At 39.8% G+C, this 23,744-nt stretch overlaps 1 protein-coding gene across 1 annotated transcript in view; it reads right to left on the bottom strand.

Annotated features, from left to right (window-relative positions):
- PAH (phenylalanine hydroxylase) overlaps nt 1-23,744 on the bottom strand; it is a 733,016-nt gene that overhangs the window by 73,863 nt on the left and 635,409 nt on the right. The window lies entirely within an intron of this gene.

Genomic DNA, 23,744 nt, shown 5'->3' with positions numbered 1-23,744 from the left:
TATAAAACTGCAGGATATATTTCCAAACAATGATGTGTTATCATGTAAAACTGTTTTGTTTGTTTTGATAACTCCTTTAAAGTTTAGCCTCTCATATTTTTAACAGTCAGAATTAACTGTCACATTGTTTAAGGCTTGCATTTAAAAGTAGCTTAAAAGGAGACTAGTCATCCCTTAAGAACAAGGCTAAGAAGCAGATTTGACCATGAACCAATTCTTCTGTATAACTTCAATCTAAGACTATGTTATCAACTGATTAGAATATCATACTAATCAATCATACAGAATAAAAAGAAAAAAATGTTGGGGATGAATTGAATATGTTAATTTACCAACACAGATCTGATCAAATTTGTCAAAATGGACAGCCTGTTACATACATGAAGAGAGGTCAGAATCACTCAGTTATTATATTTTTTACCAATATGATTCAGTGCAATATCAACTATCAATTTAAACATTAAAATATCAATGCAGTTGCTAATTTGATTTGTGAAATGCCATCTATGATAGAAAATATGCCCTCCATATTTTACTTTCTCTAGGTTCAAAACTAGCTTATTCTTTATGTATGGGATTTGGAAATTTTATACAGACTTAGTAATTTTACTAAACATTGTGTAAGTCAGGTACACAGTGTGCAAGTTTGCTACTCAGTGTTTATGTCAGTTATACCAAAGTACTGCTGATACAAACGAGGATTTTAGAGATGGGAGATGTACACAATGTGTTGTCCCCTACACTTTGTCACTGAACGTCAGATATTAGACAGATGGATGAGTGTGATTGATCTGTATGATAGGCATGGCCTATTTTGCAGGCACTTACATGATTCAAAGACACAGAAAATAACAATTAAAATATATGTTATTTGCGGTTTACTATTGAAGCCTAGAAACTACGTGGGATGACCGTTCACACGATCGACCCAAAATTCTGAATGCGGAATAGCAAAATTCCGGCCAGGTCGAAAATGAATACATCGACACTCATAGTTTGATGTGTTCAACATAGCAGGAGGTGATGTCAGTCACCCATGCTATGCACCTTCACATACCATGACATTCCATAGGCAACGGTACGTGTATTTTACTATTTTGCAGGGGGGCAAGCCCCCTGCACCTCCCACACCCCCTGCAATTTACATATACCAACTCTGAGATCACACTACAGTGAGAAAATGGGCTATTTCTCTGTTCCTCACTGAACTGTGATCTCAATGCACAATGCTGAACTCAGATACTTGAACTACACTACCCATTCGCTGTAGTGTAGTCAATGTATTTTGAGTCAGCATTCTGCACATTGGAAAACTGCCTTTCAACCATATGCCAGTCAGCAGCAGTGACTTTGTCTAGTTACTTGTAAACCGTTATTTATATATTATTTAATGACATAATTCCTTCAAAAATGGTTGTGCATCTACTAGATCTTGTTGCTTATACATGAGTAAAGGAATAATAAAGAGGAAAACACGCTCACACACTCACACACACACACACACACACACACACACACACACACACACACACACACACACACACACACACACACACACACACACACACACACACACACACACACACACACACACACACACACACACACACACACACACACACACACACACACACACACACACACACACACACACACACACACACACACACACACACACACACACACACACACACACACACACACACACACACACACACACCATCTATCCCTTAGTTGTCCCCCAATCCCCAAACTAGTGTAAGTTCATTTAAGGCACAGGAGTTTACACAGTACTCTATTGTGGCTAGTGCTCCCTCCCAATCCCCATACTACTGTAAGTGCTGTTAAGGCACAAATTTAGTATCCCTCGTGGCTACTGTTTCCCCCCATCCTGATTCCTGTACTAGTGTAAGTACCCTTATGGCACAGGTGTAGTATCCCTGGTGGCTAGTGTTTCCCTTACCCCAGATCCCCATACTAGTTTAAGTGTTATTATAGTACAGGTTTAGTCTCTCTGGTGGCTAGTGCTTCACCCACTCCTGATCTCTATACTGTTGCTGGCACTATTATGGTATCTAGTGGTGCCCCATTCCCCTGATCCCCATTCGGCTTTGAATGATATTAAATAGACATGGCCTTTCGGCTATGTTCACAACAGAGATGGTGAGGCCAGACATGGTGACATACACGTCTGAGCAATTTTGTAACTCATTCAGAAAGTAAGTTCCTTCCTAAAGATGGTTCTGGGGGAGATGTAGTACATGGCTAATTAGCATATGCCTCTCCTCCGGGCTGCCTCATTAGCATACTGCACTGCTACACAGGCAGCTCTACATGGTACTGCACATCTTTGTGCTAGAGCACTATGTTGCAATGCAGTAGGACTGTTGCTGAATTCTAAAATGTTATCATGAAGTGTACATGCAGGTGTACCTATTAACAATAAATTTATAAATCCCCCTTGTATTTCTACTTTTATGATATTCCCCTAAATAAAAATATGCCCTGTAATATTACAACTTTTACAGACATATAGTGCATTACAGTCATTAGGCTCTGCTGAATGATTACCTTGTATGATGAAAACATTGAATATTTCAGCTCCACTTTTTAAAGAGTAAAAGGAGGTGAACCTTATCCCAAAAAGGTGCATAAGTGGCAAACAAAAATGGTTAGAGAAAAAGAAATAGACACAAATGTTTATTAGCAGAAAGTGGGCAAATAGATGCCTTTTCAACACTTCTATTTCTGCATATTTAGGTTCATAGGTTCATAGGTTTATACTAGGCTATCTGCCCAAGGGCATTTATAAGCCTAGCCCAGAGTTTTGTGGCTTTCGCCACCCCTTTAGTTTGGAGGATACTATGCCCATTATTTTGCTGTGCCTCTGTCAAGCAGTGACACTGAGATAATCCCTGGGGTATATCTGCGATCTCCCATCCATTGGTCAAGATTTCTCTTGAACAAAGCCAGCGAGGTGCTCTGCCTCACATGTACTGGGATTTTGTTCCACAGCATATGGAGTCTCTGGGTGATGAATCTGTCCCTCCAGAACGTCCTATTAATAACCGTGTCAAGGTTTAAGTCTCCCGCCCTTGTAGTGCTGAGGGATCTAGATTTTTTGAGGTGAAGCATGTTCATCAATTCTGGGTTGGACATGGCCCTGTATGTCAGGCACAGGTCACCTCTGAGCAGACGGTAAGCGACTGAATAGAGCTGGAGTTCCTTCAGTCGGGCAGCATAGGACATATTTTTGAGACCCTTTATCCTTTTGGTGAGGAATTTTTGGGGCCTTTCCAGTTGCTGCAGGTGTCGTGTCAGATACATTCCGAATGGGGCATTGTACTCAATCATTGGTCTGATGAGCGATGAGTACAGGGGGATGATGACTTCCCTTGATCTAGATGTGAATCCCTTCATGATCAGGTGGGCAATGTAGAAGGTCTTCCTAACTACTTTGGCAATGTGAGTGTCAAACGAAAGGTTACTGTCAACCTGGGTCCCCAGATCCCTGATAACCTCTTCTGAGCTCAGTGGGTTGCTGCCTATATGGTAGCTAGGGGTAACCTTGTTTTTCCCAAAGGGTATGACTATGCATTTTTTGGCGTTTAACTTTAGGCCATGGCTCTGGCACCAGTTAACCATTTCTATAAGACCCTTCTGCAGGATATCTGTGTCAGATGTGTTCTCAACTATGGCGCCCAGTTTGCAGTCATCTGCAAATTTTGTCAGCCATAATCCTCCTGTGTTTGCTTGTACTTCTGAAAAGTAGATGCCGAACAGGAGTGGGCCCAGGACAGAGCCCTGTGGGACACCACTTGTGACAGGCTTTGAGTCTGACATGGCGCCAGCAACTCTGACCCTGTGGGTTCTGTCACTTAGCCAGTTTGCAACCCATCTTGTGACGTATGGGTTTACATTTAAGCTGATGAGTTTTTCAATGATACCTGAGTGGGGTATTGTGTCGAAAGCCTTTGCCAGGTCAAGGTAGGCTGTGTGGACTGCCTTTCCCTCATCAATGGCCTTGGTGACTGTTTTGAAAAAGTCAACCAAGTTTAAAAGGCATGATCTGCCTTTGACAAAGCCAAACTGGGTCGGATCCAAAGTCTGCAAGTCCCCTATGTCTTTATTTATGAGTTCCATTATGATACTCTCCATAGCTTTGCAGATCAGACTTGTCAAGCTGATGGGACGGTAATTTCCAGGGTCAGTGGAGGCATCGCCTTTGTGAAGTGGGACCACAGTTGCCGTACGCCACTCCTTAGGCATGTATCCTGAGGTGAGGCTAAGATTAAACAGCTGCCCTAACTGTGGGTTTAATTTCTCATTGAGTTCGTGGAGCACACAACCGGGGACACCATCTGGTCCCATGGATGCTGTGTTTTTTGCCTTGGAGAGAGCAGTTCTCACCTGAGCGCTTGAGATGTTTGGGGGGTTGCAATCCTCTGGTATAGATATCTCACCTTTTGGGGCGGGGAGTTTGCACTGAACCTGTCAGCCAGTATGTTGGCAATGTCTGTAGGTTCAGTAATTTTTACATCATTTTGAACTAATTCTGAGCATATCTGGAAGTTTCCTCACATGTTTCTAACATAGCTAAATAAGGCCTTATGATTGTCTTTTGAGTCCTTAGCGATTTTTCTCTCAAAATTTGCCTTGGATGATTTTATGAGAGCTCTTAGTTTTTTACTTATAATGATCAAATGTGTTTTCCCTTTTAAGGATTTTGCTCTATCTTGTAGTAGCTTCCTCCTTTTGTTGTAGAGTTTGTTTATGGCTGGGGTCCACCAGACTGGACGCTTGCCTTTGGTACAAAGAGTCTTTGTTTTGTTTGGGATTGCCTGATCCATGCAGTCCTGTAGGTGCTGGTAGAAAGCATTTGTAAGTGATTCAGCGGCTTGAGTAATGGTTTCCGCAGGCTCGGGGGCCTTAAAGGAGACCACACCAGTTTTTAGAAGTGTGAAGTCGGCTTTTGAGAAGTTCTTCACTGTGGTCTTTTTTATCTCAGGTGGGGGGGGGGATGTGGACTTCTAGTGAGATTAGTTTGTGGTCTGATCTCACCAGTGAGGGGTATACTTCCGGTGTTGAACATTGTGACCCCATGTTCGTGATGATGAGATCTAGTATGTTTTCTCCTCTTGTGGGGATGGTGACTAGTTGTTCCATGGCATTTGAGTTTATGAACTCTAGGAACCTTTGGGCTAAGGTGTTGGGGCTTGAGTAGTGATCCCAGTCTATATTTGGGTAGTTGAAGTCACCTAGTATGATGGTGTTTGGAGATACATTTATCCCCTCCAGTGTTTTCAGGAAAGCTATGTGAGGTTCCAGAGATTGAGAGGGTGGCCTGTAACATGCTACAAATTGCAGAGCAGTCTTGCCTATGGTTAATTGCACCTGGATGGTCTCCGATGCATCGTGCGTTGCCACCAACCTTGAGGTGTGGGTGTCCTTGATGAATATAGACACCCCCCCTTCTTGGTGTTGGCCGGATTTTGGGGCCGGAACGCATGATATGAGGTAAAACCTGATAGTGCCGGGGTGCTCTCTGGAGCCTTGAACCAGGTTTCTGTCACAGCACAGACATCGATGTTCTCCATACTGAGAAGGGCCTCGAAAAGTGCATCTTGAGATTGAGACTTCTGGCATTGAGCAGCATTACCCTTAGTTTTTTTCCTTTTTTATGTTCTAGGGTGGTAGGTTTAGAATTTGAGCCTTGCCTAAAAAGGCACTATGGGGGTGGCAAGAGCCTTTACCAATATCCGAAGCCCAGGGTGACAGGTGCAAGCCGTCCCTTGAAGCAGCGTGGCTTGTCCAGCATGTCATCCCAGGCAGACAGACATTGGATCCCCTTTGAATGACACCAGAGTTTAAGCCAATTATTAAAGCTGATCATCTTGTCTCTGTATTGTGGCATCATTCTAGGTGAAGGTAGGATACTGCTCAAGGTCAGGGTCATACCTGCCTGGGCTACATAATCAGAGAGCTCCTCTATGTCTCTTTTCATGTAGTCCAAGGAGGTACGTCTCAGGTCGTTCACACCAGCGTGGACAATGACAGAGTCGTACTTGTACCTGCTGTTGAGAGACCTGAGTGCTTGCATTATGTGGCGGATTCTAGCACCCGACAGGCAGCTTACTGTGACCTTCTCCTTACTCAATCTGGTGAGCGGGATGTCAGTGTGTCTGACTATGGAGCCACCAATGATGAGTGTGTCTGGCATTGTGTTTTGCCTTAAGGGCCGTGACTGTTTGGCACACTGACTATGTGGTCTATGTGTTGAATGTGTTGTGTCCTGAGGTGGCAGTTGTTTGGGTGTCTGCTTTGGTGGCCTCTGCTGTTTTGGTAGATTTTTGATCAGAGCCTCCGAGTATGTCTTTGTGCATTTATGTGTATGATTTGAAGTTTTGATAGTACTATGTGAGACTGGGTTTGTGGTGTGTGTGGTTACCTTCTCCTCCTGTCTGGTCTTGCCAGTCCTATGTTGAGAGAGCTCAGCCTCCAGTTTGGCTATATAGTTGCATCTCGCATGTATTTGTGTTTTGTGGAAGAAGGAGAGGGTTGTCCGTGTACATGAGACAATTGTAACATTGCCTCAATATTCCCAGATTCACCAGCTGAGCAGGAGAAGACACTAGCAACTGATCCCTCGACATGCTAGAAGGAATAGACAAAGACTTTAAAAAGACTCCGAGGGATGTGGGTGATCGAAAAGGGGTTTTGGCTGGTGGGGTACTATGTATAATAAAAGCGCTATATCAAAGTAAAAAAATACTTTAGGAGCAAGTGCTAGGCTTTACAGATAAAGAATAGTCTACTTAAGAATCAAGTAGAGCTGAACTTTTTAGATATAGAATACGCTGGTTTGATCAGCAGTACAGTTCAAGGAAGGCTGTTTTAAGGGAAAATTTGAAGAGTGGACTTTAGGCAGCCCGAATAGTTTAACCTTGATTAACCGCCGCTGCTCTTGTGGAAAAGACAGGAAATTACCCAAAATGGCCAATAAACTACAAGTTACTGCCTTAAACCACTCCTCTGAGGACCAACAGGCAGCTCAGTACACCCACTCTCACTGGTGAGTAAAGAAACTCCCCCCTGACCAAACAAGGAAAATGGAGAAACACAGGAACCAAGACAAAGCCCAGGGATCAGCAAAATCTGATCTCTGGAACAAACTATTAGGAAAGTATGGAAAACAAGAGTATTTTTTTTGTTTTTTTCAAGTTTTTTTTTCGATAGGCAGAAAATACAATAAATGCTGTGTTTTTCGACTAATTGCTATCAAAAGCTAGTACACTTGAGTATATTAGCCTGTTGTTTAACTTTTAAGCAAAACTTAAACAAGCAAGTGCAACAAACAATTTTATGTATGAATGTGATTTTTCTAATGTCTGTAAATGTGCAATCCTTTTTTGTTTAAGGATTGTCTAAAATTGTAATAATTTAAGTATGTTATGTTATTTGCTACTGTTATTTGAATGTTTATAGAGCTTTTCTTCTTACATCTTCATTAAAAATTGGCTTCTTCCAAACTGGACATCCCAGTTATCAAGATATAACTAAATAAATTCAGAGCACATGAAAATCTATCTGACAGGAAAGAAAGTTGGGACTGCAAAAGTGAAGTACTTAACTGATTTGTCACACTGACTAATGCACTAACATGCAGTAACTGCATTTTTACCAAAACCTCAACTTAAAAAAATAAAACCTGTCAGGCATTGATATATTAAACTTAGAAAATGTCACCTTTCGGGTTCAAATCAAATAAAACACAGACTGTGCCTGATGGTGCATACCTTATAAAATAACATATGTCTGCTAATGAGATTGTGAATGCCACTAACAGCTGATATACATGTGATTGGGGACTGGTATAATGGTTAAGGTGTTTCACTCACTAACACAAGGTATAGTGTTTTCCCTTGCATTCTTGTGGCAGAAGAGTGTGGATATAGTCTTGTCTGAGTTGGGTATTGCTGAAGGAAGGATCATTGTGTGATTTCCTATCGGCAGACTAGTTTAAAACTATTAATTTCACCTGTATATAAGCCTTGTATTTGCACATTTTTGGCTCAATTAACTGGGGTTGCTTTGTGTTTGGCATCTTTTGCCAGAGATCCAGAGTGCTTCTCCTCGAATCTATGCTAGCCAAAGCTAAGAACAAGAAATTAAGCTTATTTTAAGTTTGATTTGCACTTTTTCATCTGTATTGTACTGTTTTACTACATTAATTTGCTCCCTTTCTGGCTGTTTTTTACTGTTTGTGTCTGCTTATTACTTGCACTTATTTTGCACTGAAATTTTACTTAGCATAGACTAGGCCCAGACTTGCTGAATCTAGCCATTTTTTCATATACTTGAACTCAAATCCAGTATCTTACATTAAGAAGGGCTCCCCTGCATTCTTGTGGCAGAAGAGTGTGGCTATAGCCTTGTATGGGCTGGCCATTGCTGGAGAAAGGATCATTGTGTGAATTCTTGTTAGCAGACTAGTTTAAAACTGTTTACTGTCACCTGTATATAATCTGTTTTTTGGCTCAATTAACCTGAGCTGCTCTGGGTTTGGCATCCTTCACCAGAGGTCCAGAGTGTTTCTGCTTGAATCCAAGCCATCCAAAGCTAAAAACTAGAAATTAAGCTTATTTTGAGTTTGATCTATACTTTTTCATCTTTATTTTACTGCTTTACTGCACTAATTTGCGACTTCTTGACTGTTTTCACTGTTTGTGCCTACCTATTAATTGTACTTGTTTTGCACTGAAATATTGCCTAGTTAGCACAGATTAGATCCAGACTTGCTGAATCTAGCCATTTTTTTCATACACCTGAACTCAAATCCAGCCATCTTACATTAAGCAGGGCTCCCCTGGACCCTTGTGGCAGAAGAGGGTGGATATAACCTTGTCTGAGTTGGGCATTGCTGGAGGAAGGATCATTGTGTGATTTCCTACTGGCAGACTAGTTTAAAACTGTTTAATTTTGATGGTATATAAGCCTTGCATTTACTCATAGCTGCACACCTCATAACGGGGGTTAGCATTGCCTTGTATAGATGCAAACATCTGGAAACTATTTTTTCCGTAGACACCAGTCAGTTAAACCCTCTCAGGTTCACTGCTGCTCTGTGGGCAATGCAGCTGCACACTTCTGCACTGCAGGGAACTCAGCTGAGCAGCTTCACCCCACTTTTCATTCCTAATCTTCTACAGAATAATCCCCCTTGTTAATCCCAGAGCAATAGTTGATCTAATTTGCCATCTCACAAATTAGTACTTAAGAATTACCTGCTACTATGGACAGTCAGCTTTCCAAATTTCTCCAACTAGCTTGATTAATGTGGGCATCCTGAGGCAATGCAGCAATTGCCTCATGTATACTGACAACCCTTGCTCCTAAAGCAAACAAATATGGTATGTGAAAGATGTAACTATACCATGAAACTAGAATCAGCCCTCTCACATAACAGTAAACAAGACATCAAATAGGTTGTCAGCACACACACCTCTCCACTCACAGAAGATAAGGTCAAGACATATAAACCCATATATGTAGAGGTACTCAGTAAAAGCCTACAAAAAGACCAGAGACCTCCCAGGTGCAAACGACCTACACATATTGGTACAAGAACAGAATCTACCACTACACATAACAACACACATATCAGTGTCTCAACAATTAAGCCCCTAAGGCAAAACATCTTTAGACCTAATGTTATAGGTGACTCAGTAGTGAGACACACAGATGTCCCCCTCACCAGTCTGGACAAGGAGAAGGTCATGGTCAGCTGCCTGTCAGGTGCCAGGACCCATCAAATCACGCACACACTCAAGTCACTCAGCAACAATTACTGTTATGAATCTGTCATAGTACACGTTAGAGTGAATGACTTGAGATGTACCTCTCTGGACTATATGAAGACAGACATGATTGAACTCTCAGATTATGTGTCCCAGGCACGTATATCCCTAGCCCTAAGCAGCATTCTACCTTCACCTAGGATGATACCACAATACAGACAAAAAAAAATTGATTTCAATAACTGGCTTAGTTTCTGGTGTCACTTCAGGTGGAGATCCAGTATCTGACAGCCTGGGAAGACATGGCCATGCTGCTTTACCAGGGATGGCCTTCACCTGTCTCTTCAAGGCTTTCAGATACTGGCAAAGATGCTTGCCTCCCCCATAGTGCCTTTTTTAGGCAATGTCAAAACAACAAAACTTCTGATGTAAAGAAATCCACTAGAGACAAACTCAAGGTCATGCTGCTTAATGCTAGGAGCCTAAACAGTAAACTGCACTCCCTGGATGCAATCCTCACCTCGGAAGATATTGACGTTTGTGCAGTTACTGAAACTTAGTTCAAGGCCACAGACAGCACCCCAGCAATGCAATGCTACAATGCCTTTCACATGTTCACACCCAAAGGTGGAGATGTATATATCTTCATTAAATAGAAATACACCTTGAGACTAGTAAAACAGTATGACTCTCTTGATCTACTCCAGGTCCAAATAACTATAGGCAAAATACCCTACTACATCATCGCTAGCTACAGGTCCCCCACCATGAACCAGGAGAAGGACACCACCTACCTGGACTTATTAGAATCGCTCAATATACAGCCAAATACCTTTGTCATGTGAGATTTCAACTATCCTTCCATCGATTAGGCAACTTACATGAGCACAAATATGATTGCTCTGAAGTTCCTGGATTTTGTTAATTAAAATATCCAGGAACAGTCAGTCTGCACCCGAACAAGGGGTTCAAATGTCATAGACCTAATGCTCATCAACATGGGGGGGGGGAGTCACTGCACTACTCCCTGTGTGTTTCCATCCCTGGTAAGCTCAGACCATAAAGTAGGCTCATTTGAAGTAAAGATCAGACCTGATATCCCTACAGGAGCAAATAAAACGGAAACATTTCTGCAAAGCAAACCATAGCCTATTACGTGATGGTATAAAAAGTTTCAAAGCCCCTGCTAACACAGCCAATGACCCTTATGCAGAATAGTAAACAAATGCCCTATATAGCTACTTAAACAAATGTATTGACTCAGCTGCACCTGACAGGACTAAAACTAGGTCCACCGAAAAAATAAGCCACATTGGTAGACTGTAAGTATAAATAAGTTATATAACAAAAGAATGAAACTGATATAAGAACAGGAGGGAACTTACTCAACAGAGGAAGAATACCCTCCATAGCTTATACAAGAAAATCAGATATATTGCAAAGTCCTCTAAGGCTAGTTATGTAACCAAATTTGCATCCCTAGCTAAAGACAGCCATAAGGCATTCTTTAGCAACATCTGAAACGTAAAAGGGAATGCTTAGCTGTATGCCGAACTTATAGTGGACAGCACCACTCATACTGAACCTGAGGAAATTGCCAACCTGCTAGCTGACCGATTTGGCAATAACTTCTACCCCCTGTCCCCACCAGTCATACCCCAAAGCATTCCTGACATCAGTCCTCTACCGATTATCTCCAAAGAATGGTTCATACAAGTGCTCTCCAAGGCCAAAAACACAGCTTCTATAGGACCAGATAACATCCCAGGTTGCTTACTAAACAATCTAAAACAAGACCTAGTGGAGCCATTTGGCATTCTCTTTACCCATAACCTGAGCACTGGCTTTGTTCTGGCTGAGTGGAGAACAGCAACAGTAATCCCCTTGCATAAAGGGGGTCCATCATCTGAGTCTAACCAGCCTTATCTGCAAGGTCATGGAAAGAATCATCCTGGACCTTATCAACAAGGACACAGATGACCTTCAAACTCTCGACCCAACCCAGTTTGGTTTTAAGGTTGGATCTTGCAATACACACCACCTATCTTGATCTAGCCTAGGCTTTTGACACAATACCCACTTAGGGATCATTTAGAAATTCTCCCAGCTGTGGATTAATCCACACATTAATAGATGGGTAGCCAAGTGACTCACCAACAGAGCATACATTGTCAAAGTTGGGGAGTCCATCTCCATCAGTAGATTATTTACCAGTGGGGTACCACAAGGATCTGTGCTGGGCTCTCTACTATTTGGAAGCTATTTCTCTGAGGTCCAAGCAAAAGTAGTTGGCCTGTGGCTTACGTGGGGGGAAATCACTGAGTCCCCCAAGGATGTAAACATATTACAGAAGGGGCTGATGCAGACAAATGATTGCTACCAAAGTCATGGTATAAAACTAAATGCAAAAAAAAATGCCTCATCATCCCCTTTGGCAAAGAAGTAGCCCCTGCTAATTATGATATAGCTAGAACCCCCCCTAAGTTCAAATCTAGTGGTGTGAGTCTTGGGAACACAGGTTGATAGCAATCTAAACTTCGATCACCATGTGTCCATAGGGGTAAGGAAAGCCTTCTACATTGAACATCTCATAAATAAGGGCATCACATACATGACTAAGAAGGTTATAACTCACTGTACTCGACCCTTACCAGACCACTAGTTGAGTACAATGCTCCTTCTGTTTGTATTTCACCAGAGACCTGCAGCAACTGGAGAAACCACAGGGGTTTCTAACCAAGAGATGGAGGGCCTCCAAAACATGACCTAAATGAAAAGACTGAAAGCCCTGTCACTATACTCTGTATCATACAGGCTACAGAGGGGTGACCTGTGCCTGGCCTACAAAGCAGTCTGACTCTGCCTTAATGGAAATGCTGCAAATCCACAAATCAAGTGGGACAAGAGTCACTTGCTCCAGGGATCTCAACCTGTGACATTAACAAAACATGTTGGAGAGACAGATATATCTCCCAGAGATTGCCACTCCTCTGGAATAAGCCACTTCATGTTCAACAGAGCTCCTCAATGACCCTATTTAAGCATAACCTTGACAATTGGATGGGTGACCATAAATTCACCATGGGGGGGGTGGCACCTATTTCCCTCATAGACAAGGGTAGTTGGTGCTGATCACAGAATTGTTTTGCTAACAATAACTACCTAGCTATGGTTAATTAGGGTACATTGGTTTTTTACATGGTTAGGCTTGCAAAGGCCCTAGATCCATTTGCCTAGTAACCTCATATAAACATATGAACGTATGAAACAAAATACATAGCACTATGTGTAATCTTCATGATTTTTTGTACCAGGCATGCACGTTTATCATTTGTTTATTTAATCCTTGTTGACTGGGCTAGTACTACTAGGCCAGTGTCTGTTTTCAGAACAGAACTGAGGTAATATTTATATTGAATAGGGGGAATTTGGCCAAGGCAACAGTGAATTTCCCCTGTTTGCCATTGTTGTGAGTGGGACTCATTTTGCAGGAACACTTCCTCTTTCCATTCCAGGCACAGAGGCAACCAAGAGAAGCAGGGAGGCAGATGGAGAGAGAAGGAGATAATGGAGTGGTGAGATAAACGGAAGAGAAAATAAATAGTGGTGAAATGGAAAAGAAAACAAATGCAGGGAAAGTAAAAGAAGGCAAAAGGGGAGTAGCAGAAAAGAAGGCATAATAAAATGAAAAAACAGAAGTACATATTATCAAATTTGCAGATGATACAAGAGTTGTGGGCCTCATCAGGAATGATGATAAGACAGCCTACAGAGAGGAGGTGAATAAGTTCATAAGTTGGTGTTATAACAATAATCTTGCGGTAAATGACAAGACCAAAGAAATAATTGTGCACTTCAGGAAGGGCAACAGAGAGCACTCCCCACTCGTAATCAATGAAGAAACAGTTGAGAGAGTAAAAAGCACAAAATTTCAAGGGGTACACATTGCAGAAGACTTGACGTAGTCAGCCAGCACAAATGCCATCATTAAGAAGGCGCACCAATGGCTTCACTTCTTGTGAAGGTTGAGGAGAGCAAACCTACCATCAATGGCTCTCACAATCTTCTACAGGGGCACCATCGAAAGTATACTGACAAACAGCTTTACAGTATGGTATGGAAGCTGATCTGCCTCTGAGCACCAGTCCCTCCAGAGGGTACTGAATGTGGCTGAGAGGATTATCAGGAACTCCCTCCTGTCCATACAAGACCTGCACATGTCCAGATGTCTCAGCAAGGCATGGAAAATAACCAGGTATAGCACTCATCCTGCTTACACACATTTAACATCAAAAAGGCACTTTTGATGCATATGATGCAAAACCACGAGATTCAGAAACAGCTTCTTACCACTAGCCATCAGGTTACTGAACTCTAGGAACAGTACCCTTCACACTGGACATTAAGACAGTAATCCAACAATACTGAAAAGTCTCTATAGTGCAATATGTAACAAGGTCTTACCCACACTCAGACAAGAAAGTCAGCAGTAATTGAACTGAATTATCTTACTGTGCAGTATAAATATAGGCCTTAAATCAATTGCTTAAGTGCTTTTTCTCCAGTGAAAATAAACTAATAACCTAGTAATGAGCGACAACCTATTAAATCAGTGAAATAATGCAAGCATTTATTATTGTTGTTTATTGTCTGTGTCTATAGAATTTTGTGTATTATTGTCATGTTAAATGTAGTCTATGTATTGTATACACACTGAGCCCAAGAAACACAATTTAGCTCAGTTCGCACTTGTGTGAATCAAAGTGACAATAAAGTTTACTTTGACTTTGACTTTGATGTGGTAAGCATTCAAAGTAAAGAAAACAAAGAAATGGACTGTTATGAAGTTAAGTGAAGTGTGGGGCAATTTAATAGCTCCTTTGGGTGAAAAGCACTTGAAGTAAGAGCATTTATTCTTATTATCAAGGAGACATTTTGTGACATTATATCTGATACTGTTTTTTCAATGGAAAATTTTCTTGGAGAATATGAAAGAACCCAATGGAATCTTGATGTGATAACACATTTTACAGGGAAACAAAAAAGAAAATTCATGTACAATTTCGAACAGAGTTTGAAAGGACATTTGCAAACATTATGTAAAGAAGTACTGGACATGAAAAGGTTTATGATCAATGGGTTTATGGACTGGTGGATGGGATTGTAATATTGTGTTAAAAATAGAAAGAGAAAAATATTATACCAGGCATGATAAATGTGGAGGATAACAGGGATGATGTAAAATACTGAGGACAATCCAAAACATTTTTGTGGAAAAGAAGGAATTTGATTAGTATCTGTGATAAAACAAAATGTTACATTTGTAGGAAAATGGGACATGATTCAAAAAATGTGAATTGAATTGTTATAAATGTAACAAAATTGGACAGTTACGGATGGATTGCAAAAATGAAAATAAAAGTAAGAAAAAAAGATAAAGAAAAAGAAAACAGAAGAAAATGAACAAAGAGAAGACATTTTAGATTTAGTTGAAATAGAGGTAAAATTGGATGAGAAAAAATCATACAAAGGACATAGAAGAAGGTTCTGAAATAAGTGATGAAGAAGACATAAAATGGGTGGTAGTAAAATAAAAAAATAATTATATTGGTAAAAGGGAAAAAGACAGAAAAATGAAAATGTAAAAGGATAAGTACAAAAGGAAAAAATAAATGAAATTAATGAACAAAGAATATATACAGCTAATGATTGGGGGATGGTATAATGGTTAAAGTGTTTAACTCACAGACACAAGGTACAGTGTTTGATTCTCACCATAGAGGGGGAAAGTGGCTAGGCTTAGAATGGCCTATTAAGAAAGCTACTCTATTAGTTAGGTATGAACTTATGACACCATTAATCTAAGGAAAAAAATGAAAATTTTAGTGTGCTTTCTGTAAATATGAATAATATTCGATTCATAGGTTAGGCTGTAGCTGTACTAGGCTAACTGCCCTTGTGAGATATTTTAAGCATAGCCAATTACCCCATTTAAAAATCAAACCCTAAACTTTGTGTCTATAAGATAAACACCTTAACCACTATGCAAACCTCATTAAGAATATAGCAAGAAGAATAGGATTTTTGAGTGTGTAATACATGTGATGTAGATGTAATTATATTAGAAGACACAGAATATTTAACAAATGAAAAAAGATTACAAACAGAGAAACTATGGAGAGGAAAGATTATCTGGAAGTAGGGAAATTAGAAATGTTTTGTACTAGTCATATTCTATAGAAATACAGAAGATATTAAATGGTAAAATTAGCAAAATGGGAAGATTAACCATTGTATATTTAAAATGGAAGGTACAAGTATACAGAATTATAATACTATATGCTTAGACTAATCATAAAGAAAGGGAAAGATTATTTCAGATTTTAGACTACATAGTGATAAACATCAGTATTATAATAACAGGAGACTTTAACTGTGATTTAAGAGGCAAGAGTAAAAATAAAGGAAATTATAGAAAAATGTTATAAGATGTGGTAAGTTAAAACTTTGGGACACAAATTCATGGACTTATAAAAGGGGTATGTATAGAACTGAAATAGATTATTTTATAGTATTGGGGAAAAAAGTTATGTACTCACCATAATGTTTGATCTGTGTTGTCCATTTTCATTCTTCCTCAGCTGTTGGGTTTGGATTGGATCCTCAGATCCAACTTGGCTACTTCTTCCAGCTCATGGAATACTGAAACTCTCAAGCTCCTCCCTTTACCCATTATGCCCTAATCACATAACATACCTCAGATATTGTTTGCTGCTCCTTATACCTGAAAAGCAGTGAGAAATAATAGTATAACAGAATCTGTGACTCAAAGAAAGGAAAAGGAACACAGTTCCTACAACATCTTTTGATCTTTCTAAGAGTCAATCAAGGAGGGGGGTTGGTGGGAGAGAAGCTGAGGAAGAATGAAAATGGACAACACATATGGAATGTTATGGTGAATGCATACATTTTTTATTTGAAGTTGTCATTTTTATTCATTTCTCAGATGTTGGAACATTATCCCCAGCTACCTAAATCCCAGGAGGACTCTAAGGAAGGATATTTCTGAGCACAGCTGAACCAAATGTTCTTCCTCTAGAGACCAAATCCAATTTGTAATAAGCAATAAAGGTGTGAGGATTAGCCCATATTGCAACCACACATATATCATCCAAGGAAGTTCTAGACAAAAAGTCTGAAGAAGTTGCCAATGATCTAGTGGAATGGGATTTTGGTGGTTTTGGTAAAGGCAAACCCACTTTTTGTATACAAAATTAATACAGCCAGTCAGTCAACCATTTGGCTAAGGTTACTTTAGAAAGTGGTTTGCCTAATTTTGATTCCAAAAAGGAAACAATCAATTGTTCTGATTTCTTCCAATTTTCGGTTCTGTGAAGATTAAAACATAACTGTCTCTGAACATTCAATAGATGCAACATTTATTTGAGAAATTTGGAAAGAAAACTAGAAGGTCAATAACTTGATTAATATTGGATTCTGACACCACCTTAGGTAGAAAGGAAAGATTGGTCCATAACGATAATCTAACCTTATGAAAAATCAAATAAGGAAGTTTGAATAGCAAGCCCTGTAATTCCAGTACTCTTCTGGCAGAACTAATAGCAACTAAAAAGATTGTTTTCCAGGTCAAAAATTTTAGCTCACACTTAGCTGATGGTTCAAAGGGGCATTGGGTTAAAGTTTGTAAAACAATGTTTAAATCCCAAGGAAAAGCGGAGTCCTTTAACAGAGGTCTAAGCAGGGGTCCCAGAAGTTGCCGAAGGCTGTGGGGGCGGAGGGCAAAAGCGGCACTTGATAAGCTAATAGGGCAATTTTTTAACTGTCTGCTGCTATGACAATAGCATATTCATGACTACCATAACAGAAGAATATCCATGACACAAAATGTATATAGTGTAAATATAAGTTACATTTGGAATGACTGCACAGAATTACAAATGAAGCTAATGTTGCACCTGCATGGTATCTGATTCAGTAGCCATATATTCAAAAGTTAGTAAAAAAAGGCAGTAGTGCTGTAACATACTTATTGTTGCCACACAGAAAGCAACCACCACAGGAGAGTGGTGGGAAGCTACTAAACACTTCAGTTGGACTTTAGAAAAAAAAAGTCTAAATGAAGTGTTTAACAGCTTCCCACTGCTCTTTTGTGGTGACTGCAGATTACTTACTGTTAATACTGTAGTGTCTGACTTGAGCTTAACATAAGTAAGAGGTACTTAATAAAAGCTTGGTAAGAATGTTTAAAATATCAGAATGGTGTTTAACAAGCATGTTTTTCCCCAAATTTGGAGCATAATCGCAGTGTTCCATATAGTACAAGTCATTATCTTTCAAAAATACGACATAAAATGCTTCACAGAACATCTAGAACCTAGTAGTATGCATAACTCTGGTTGGAGAAGTGGAGCTTGACACATGCTTATTGAGGGCTTCTACCCTGGACTCACCTGTTCTACAAACGGCCCTGCTCAGAAGTGTGCACAGAAGGCTGCTATAGCTTGCATTTGTGGATGGTGGGGGCTGGGAACAGTGAGGTTATTTCTTAAATGCTCCTCAAAATTAAACCTCAGAGGTGTCCACAGAAAGTCACTATAACTTGATTGGGACTGCGGGAAATGTTATTATTTCTTGAAATTTCCTCACAATTAAACCTCAGAAGAATGCACAGAAGGTCACTCTGATTTTTTGTGGTGTTGTGACAGTGTAGTCATCATTTCTTTAACTTTTCATACAATCATAGTGGGGTGTAAAGGGGGGTGGGTAGGGGCAGTGTACTGTCTAGGAGCAACTTGCTGGAATACATGACTCTGTTATTTTTTTTTCTCTTTTCTCACAATCATATATCAAATGTGTATATTTAGGTGGCTAAGAGGTAAGGGTAAGGTGACATATTGTGAATATACAACCGTGATCAACAAGTAAAAATATGTTAGTATATTCCGGTTGTCAGATGGATACACAGATGGTAGCTGTCTTTTAGGGATGGAGCTGAAGTGGTAAGCTGCATGATTTGTGGTATCAGCAAACTGAAATATATGAATGAGGCCATTTATTCATTCATTTTCATCCCAATCTAACATCAGACAGATACACAAACGGTGAACACTGTTTTTGTTTTCTTTTAACAGGGACAGAGGCATTATTCTAAGATATGACTCATATTTATTCAGTTTATTGGGAACTATTTTTTGTCAGCTTTGATCATTAAGCATTGGGCACAACTACTGTCTTCCTTGAAAGAAAAGAAAAAAGACTGAATTTCTTTAGTTAGTCATGACTTTTTCCCAGGCCATAATTGTGAGAAAAGGTAGGGAAAAATATATTAAATGTACCTGACAGTATCTAAAATCTTATGGTTTCTAAGGATCAAGCAGCAGCCTCCAGGCTGTCAGCTTAATTCTGTTATTTTCTCCACAATTATGACACTACAGTCTTGGACATTTAGCGAGTAGAGAGTAAGAATGAAATTCTTTCTTTCTTTAGCCACAATTCTTGTTAAGGCTATATATATGTCTCAAATCATTTGAAAGAAACCTCTAAAATTCAGCAGTGAGAACCCAATGGCTTGGAGGCAGGGGCCGAAACTTCTGGCTTAATTTGATTATTTCCTTCTCATTTATTATGGGGTAATTGTGGACTGTTAGGATATATTGAAACAATGCAGAAAAAATCTGGAGTGCAACAAAATATGAGAAAACAAGAAAAAAGGTAATCTAAATGGTGTGGCAAGGCCAGAATGAAGGGAAAGTAGGTGGCACACTGGGGTGGGGGAGGGCAGTGGACAGAATGGGGCCCATGGAGTCCTTTTTCAAGGGTTTCATTTTACCAAAAGCCAGAGTCAAAATATTCAGTACTGCCAGGGACTGCCCATTTAAGTACATCACTAAGCTTATGTTACTCACCATTAAACACTTCATAACACTGTAACACCTGGATAAGAAAAAAGTATGCAACATGCTTGGTTTTGTCAGAATCTGGTATACAAAAATATTTTTGATTGTATCTTTATTTATCTTTATTTACTACTAAGTATCATATGCTTGGTTGCATAATAATACTATATATGCCCTTGTAGACACTCCTCAAGCTGTTTAACTTAAGTTTAGCTACTAGCTTTGTCTTTGACAAGTAAAAAACTGCAGTGGTAGTACTGCTTGATAAGGGTGGCATTACAACTGACCTGGGTAGTTAAAGCCCTATCGGCCCTAGAAAGCCTCATCTGTGAAACCATGGGGTGGTATCATAACTAACCTCATAAACTGTGATGTTAAGACTCTTGTTTAACTTGACCCCCAACAGTTTGGCTTTGTGAAAAGTAGATCCTGTCTGGTTAATCTGGTAAACTTCTTCAGAAGAGTTACAGAGGCTATTGATGATAGCCATGACTGTGTATCTTGACCTGGTGAACATCTTCAGTACCATTCCTCATGCTGGCATCATACAAATGCTAATTGCTTTAAAATCAACCCATATGTGGTAAGCTGGATAACAAACTGGCTAAAAGACAGAGCCCACACAGTGTAAGTTGCAGATGCCTTATCAGTAAATATCAAAGTGACCAGTAGTGTCTTTCTGGGCTTAATGCATGGGATCTCTTGTTTTTGGCATTTACTTCTCAAATTTCCAAGCGGAGAGCCAAGAACTCTGGCACTTAAAGTCTGCAGATGACTGCATACTAGAAGTTGCTATTAAGTTACCCTACAATACCTGAACTCCCTTGAATGAATTCTCACAAGTAAACCCTTGGTGTACTAAAATGAGCTCAAATTAAATGCTAAAATGTGTGGTGTCGCTTTTGGTACACAGCCCCTCCTCTTATCTTACTGTATAGTCCACACACCACTACAAAATGAAAATGTTGTCAAGGACCTAGAAACTTAGACTGATAGCTCCCTCTCTTTTGACTATCATGTGACAACAGTTATCAAGAAATCCTTTTATTTAGCCCACCTAACTGCCAAGAGAATATCATCAGTCTAAACAGGTAATCGCTTTCTTAAGAGTGAGCATTGCTCAAGTCAGTTATCAAGTACAACAAATCCCCTTCTGGATTATTTCACTAAGCATATCAAACAATTAGAAAGACTCTTAATGCTCCTAAATAAAATCATAGGCCTAAAGTCCCTGAGCTACCAAAAGAGGTAAGAAACTCTCTCTCCCCTTATTCAGTGTCTTATAGACTTTTGAGGGGGAGATCTGTCTTATTTACTGTACCATTAGAGTCCTAGTTGTCCTGGCCCTCCTGTTTCTCCACAAGTCCAATATTTTCACTAATATTTTAACCAGAGACCTTAATCTTCAACAGATAAATACAGCACAGTGGAGAGTCATGCTTATAAATCAGTACCTTCTGATCCTTTGGAATAAACTTCCCCTACAGGTCAAGCAGTGTGATTCACTATCTTACTTTAAATATAAATTTGTGACTGGATGGGTATCCACAAATTTACTCTGAATAATATCAGTATGGCCCTCCTGGAAAAAAAAGTGCTGCTAGAGGGAGGGTACTGACTAGGTGTGAATGGTCATAAGATTCAGTGACCTTGGGCATCTATGAATCTAAACTGTTTTTATGGCTTAGTCTCATAGCTTGTCAGGACATCTCTGGCTACATTCATAATGATCTTGAACAGCATAAAGTGGGTGTAAGACAATGAATGAATAATTAAATACATCAAAATAATTACTACATTGTAAGTCAGCATAGCTCCAGTGAAATGTACCTCTGGAAAATTCTGCCTACAACAGGTTATTAGAAGGAGAGCGAAAGCCTATCCTGGTACTCGGTGGGTGAGAGGCAAAAACAGGCAAGCCTGCACCAGCTTATGAAAATAAAACTTTACTTGTCTTAGTTTACATTTGTAAAGTATTGTCTTTACTGCTACTGATCCTTGGTTGTGTCTAAAAGGGGTCAGTACAACAGCTGACTTACCTGGTAAGCAACCAGCAATCAATCAATAAACAAATAAATAAACTGTCCAGAATTTTGTAAGAACATGTCAGATTGCCTCCTATTTTTGCCCTGTCCATAAAATATTTGTTTTTTTTTGGTAAATCACTCAGGATCATGCCTATCAACTCTCCAAAATTTCAGAGAATGTCCAAATTTGTTGCCTCATGTTTTAGGTCTGTTGTTCATAAAATCTGGCAAATCATTGAGGAACCAAACCACTAAAGGATATGAAATCTCAGACTTAATTGTTTCATTATTTAGTGAGCTTGTTAAATGATGAACTATTTGACTCTGAGACTTCATACCCTTTAGAAAATGAATGCTAGTGCAAAGCCCATTCATTATTCAAGCTAATTTCTAAGTTTATAAAAGCAATATTCTGTTCCTGATTTTGGCCCTTTATCCTCCATCATTTTTGGCTTTCTATAGATTTCTTAAGCAAAATTTGAGAGGTATGCTGAGGATTACAGTCAGTCAGAGGATTACAGTCAGTCACTACTGACAGAAATTAAGGTGTGCAGAGGATTACAATCAGTCACTACTGGCAGAAATTAAATTTTCATACTTTTATTGTTCAGAAAATGCATATCGATGTGAAAACTGTTCTGTTAAAATTTTAAATGAATAAGTAATAATTAAAAAAAATGTCCCTAGTTTTGAGCCTTCAGTCTGATGTTATTTTTGGCTTTATCCAAAACTCTTGATGAAAGATTTTGATCAGTTTGCATTAGAAACATTCACACAGGTATTTCCATGATAACTACAAACTCAGGTAGACAGAAGAACATGATTTATTACTCAAATTGTCATCTTTCCAGCTACCTGAGCTTGTGGTTTCCTCGGAAATGTCAGTGCAAATGATTCCATGTAATCATTACTCTGGCAGCATTTGAAGGTGATGGGGCTGCTGCCCCACTCCCTTGCCTATGGTTCTGGCACCCATGAGTCTATGTAGGTAAGTTCTTTGCAAAGTTTGGGGGATACTAAAGTTGAATTATTTACTCCTATATGAAAATTAGAAATGGCAGTCGATGGTACTCTTACAGTGGAGTAGCTAGCACCTTCATTGAAAATTGTAGCTAAAAAGTCAAGAACCTTAGAAATTGGTGCTAAAAAGGGGTCTAAGTTCTATTTATGTGCCCAAACAAAAAAATGTTTCCATTTGCTCTTGTACAGTTTCCTAGTGGAAGCTTTTTGGGATGATAAAAGAATGTGATGGACAGGGAGGAGAGCCTGTGCTGTCTAGAAATCAAAGGAACTGGAGAAAGGATGCAGTCAACTTGAGGCCTGAGATGTCTGGATGAGTCATGTGTGTTGGGTGAGACAGGAGGTCTGGATTAGAATCCAAAATCCAGGGTGGATGTAGAAGATGAGGCCAAGGGAAGGGAAACTATATCTGACAAGACCAGTAAGGGACAATGTGCATAATTGTGTTCTTCAATTGATATGCTTTCTGAAGGAATTTGGGGATGAGGGGTAATGGGGGACAGGCATAAAGGAGATCAGAGGGCTAATCATGAAGTAGAGCATCCCTCGGCGACTCCCATAGTGGGGGGATCAGGGCAAAGAACCTGCTGCACATGTTGTTGAGGGGAGATGCAAAGAGATTGCAGCCTGGATGGCCCCATCAATGGAAAATCCTCTCCTCCACCTTCATTTTGTGAGAGCACTTGTAAGGCATTAGAATAGACCTGCTTAACTTGTCTGCCATCATGGTGGACTTCCTCAGAATGTGTGTTGCTATCATAAAAAGATTGGATGAGATCGCCCATTGCCATAATCTCATACCTTCTCAACAAAGAGGTTAAGATTTGGTTCCCCTTTTGTTGATGTACCAGTCAGAGCACTGACATATTGTCCATCTGGAAAACAATAGTCTCAGTAGGGAGAGTCCCTTAGAAGGCCTACAATGGTAAGAAGACAGCTCTCATTTCCAGGGCATTGCTATGCGTGTTGACCTCTTAGGGAAC

The sequence above is a fragment of the Protopterus annectens genome, chromosome 11.part0, assembly GCF_019279795.1.
Source record: "Protopterus annectens isolate FY-2018-M chromosome 11.part0, PAN1.0, whole genome shotgun sequence".
In the NCBI taxonomy this organism is placed as follows: domain Eukaryota; kingdom Metazoa; phylum Chordata; order Ceratodontiformes; family Protopteridae; genus Protopterus; species Protopterus annectens.
This window is presented reverse-complemented; position numbering and strand designations above follow the sequence as displayed.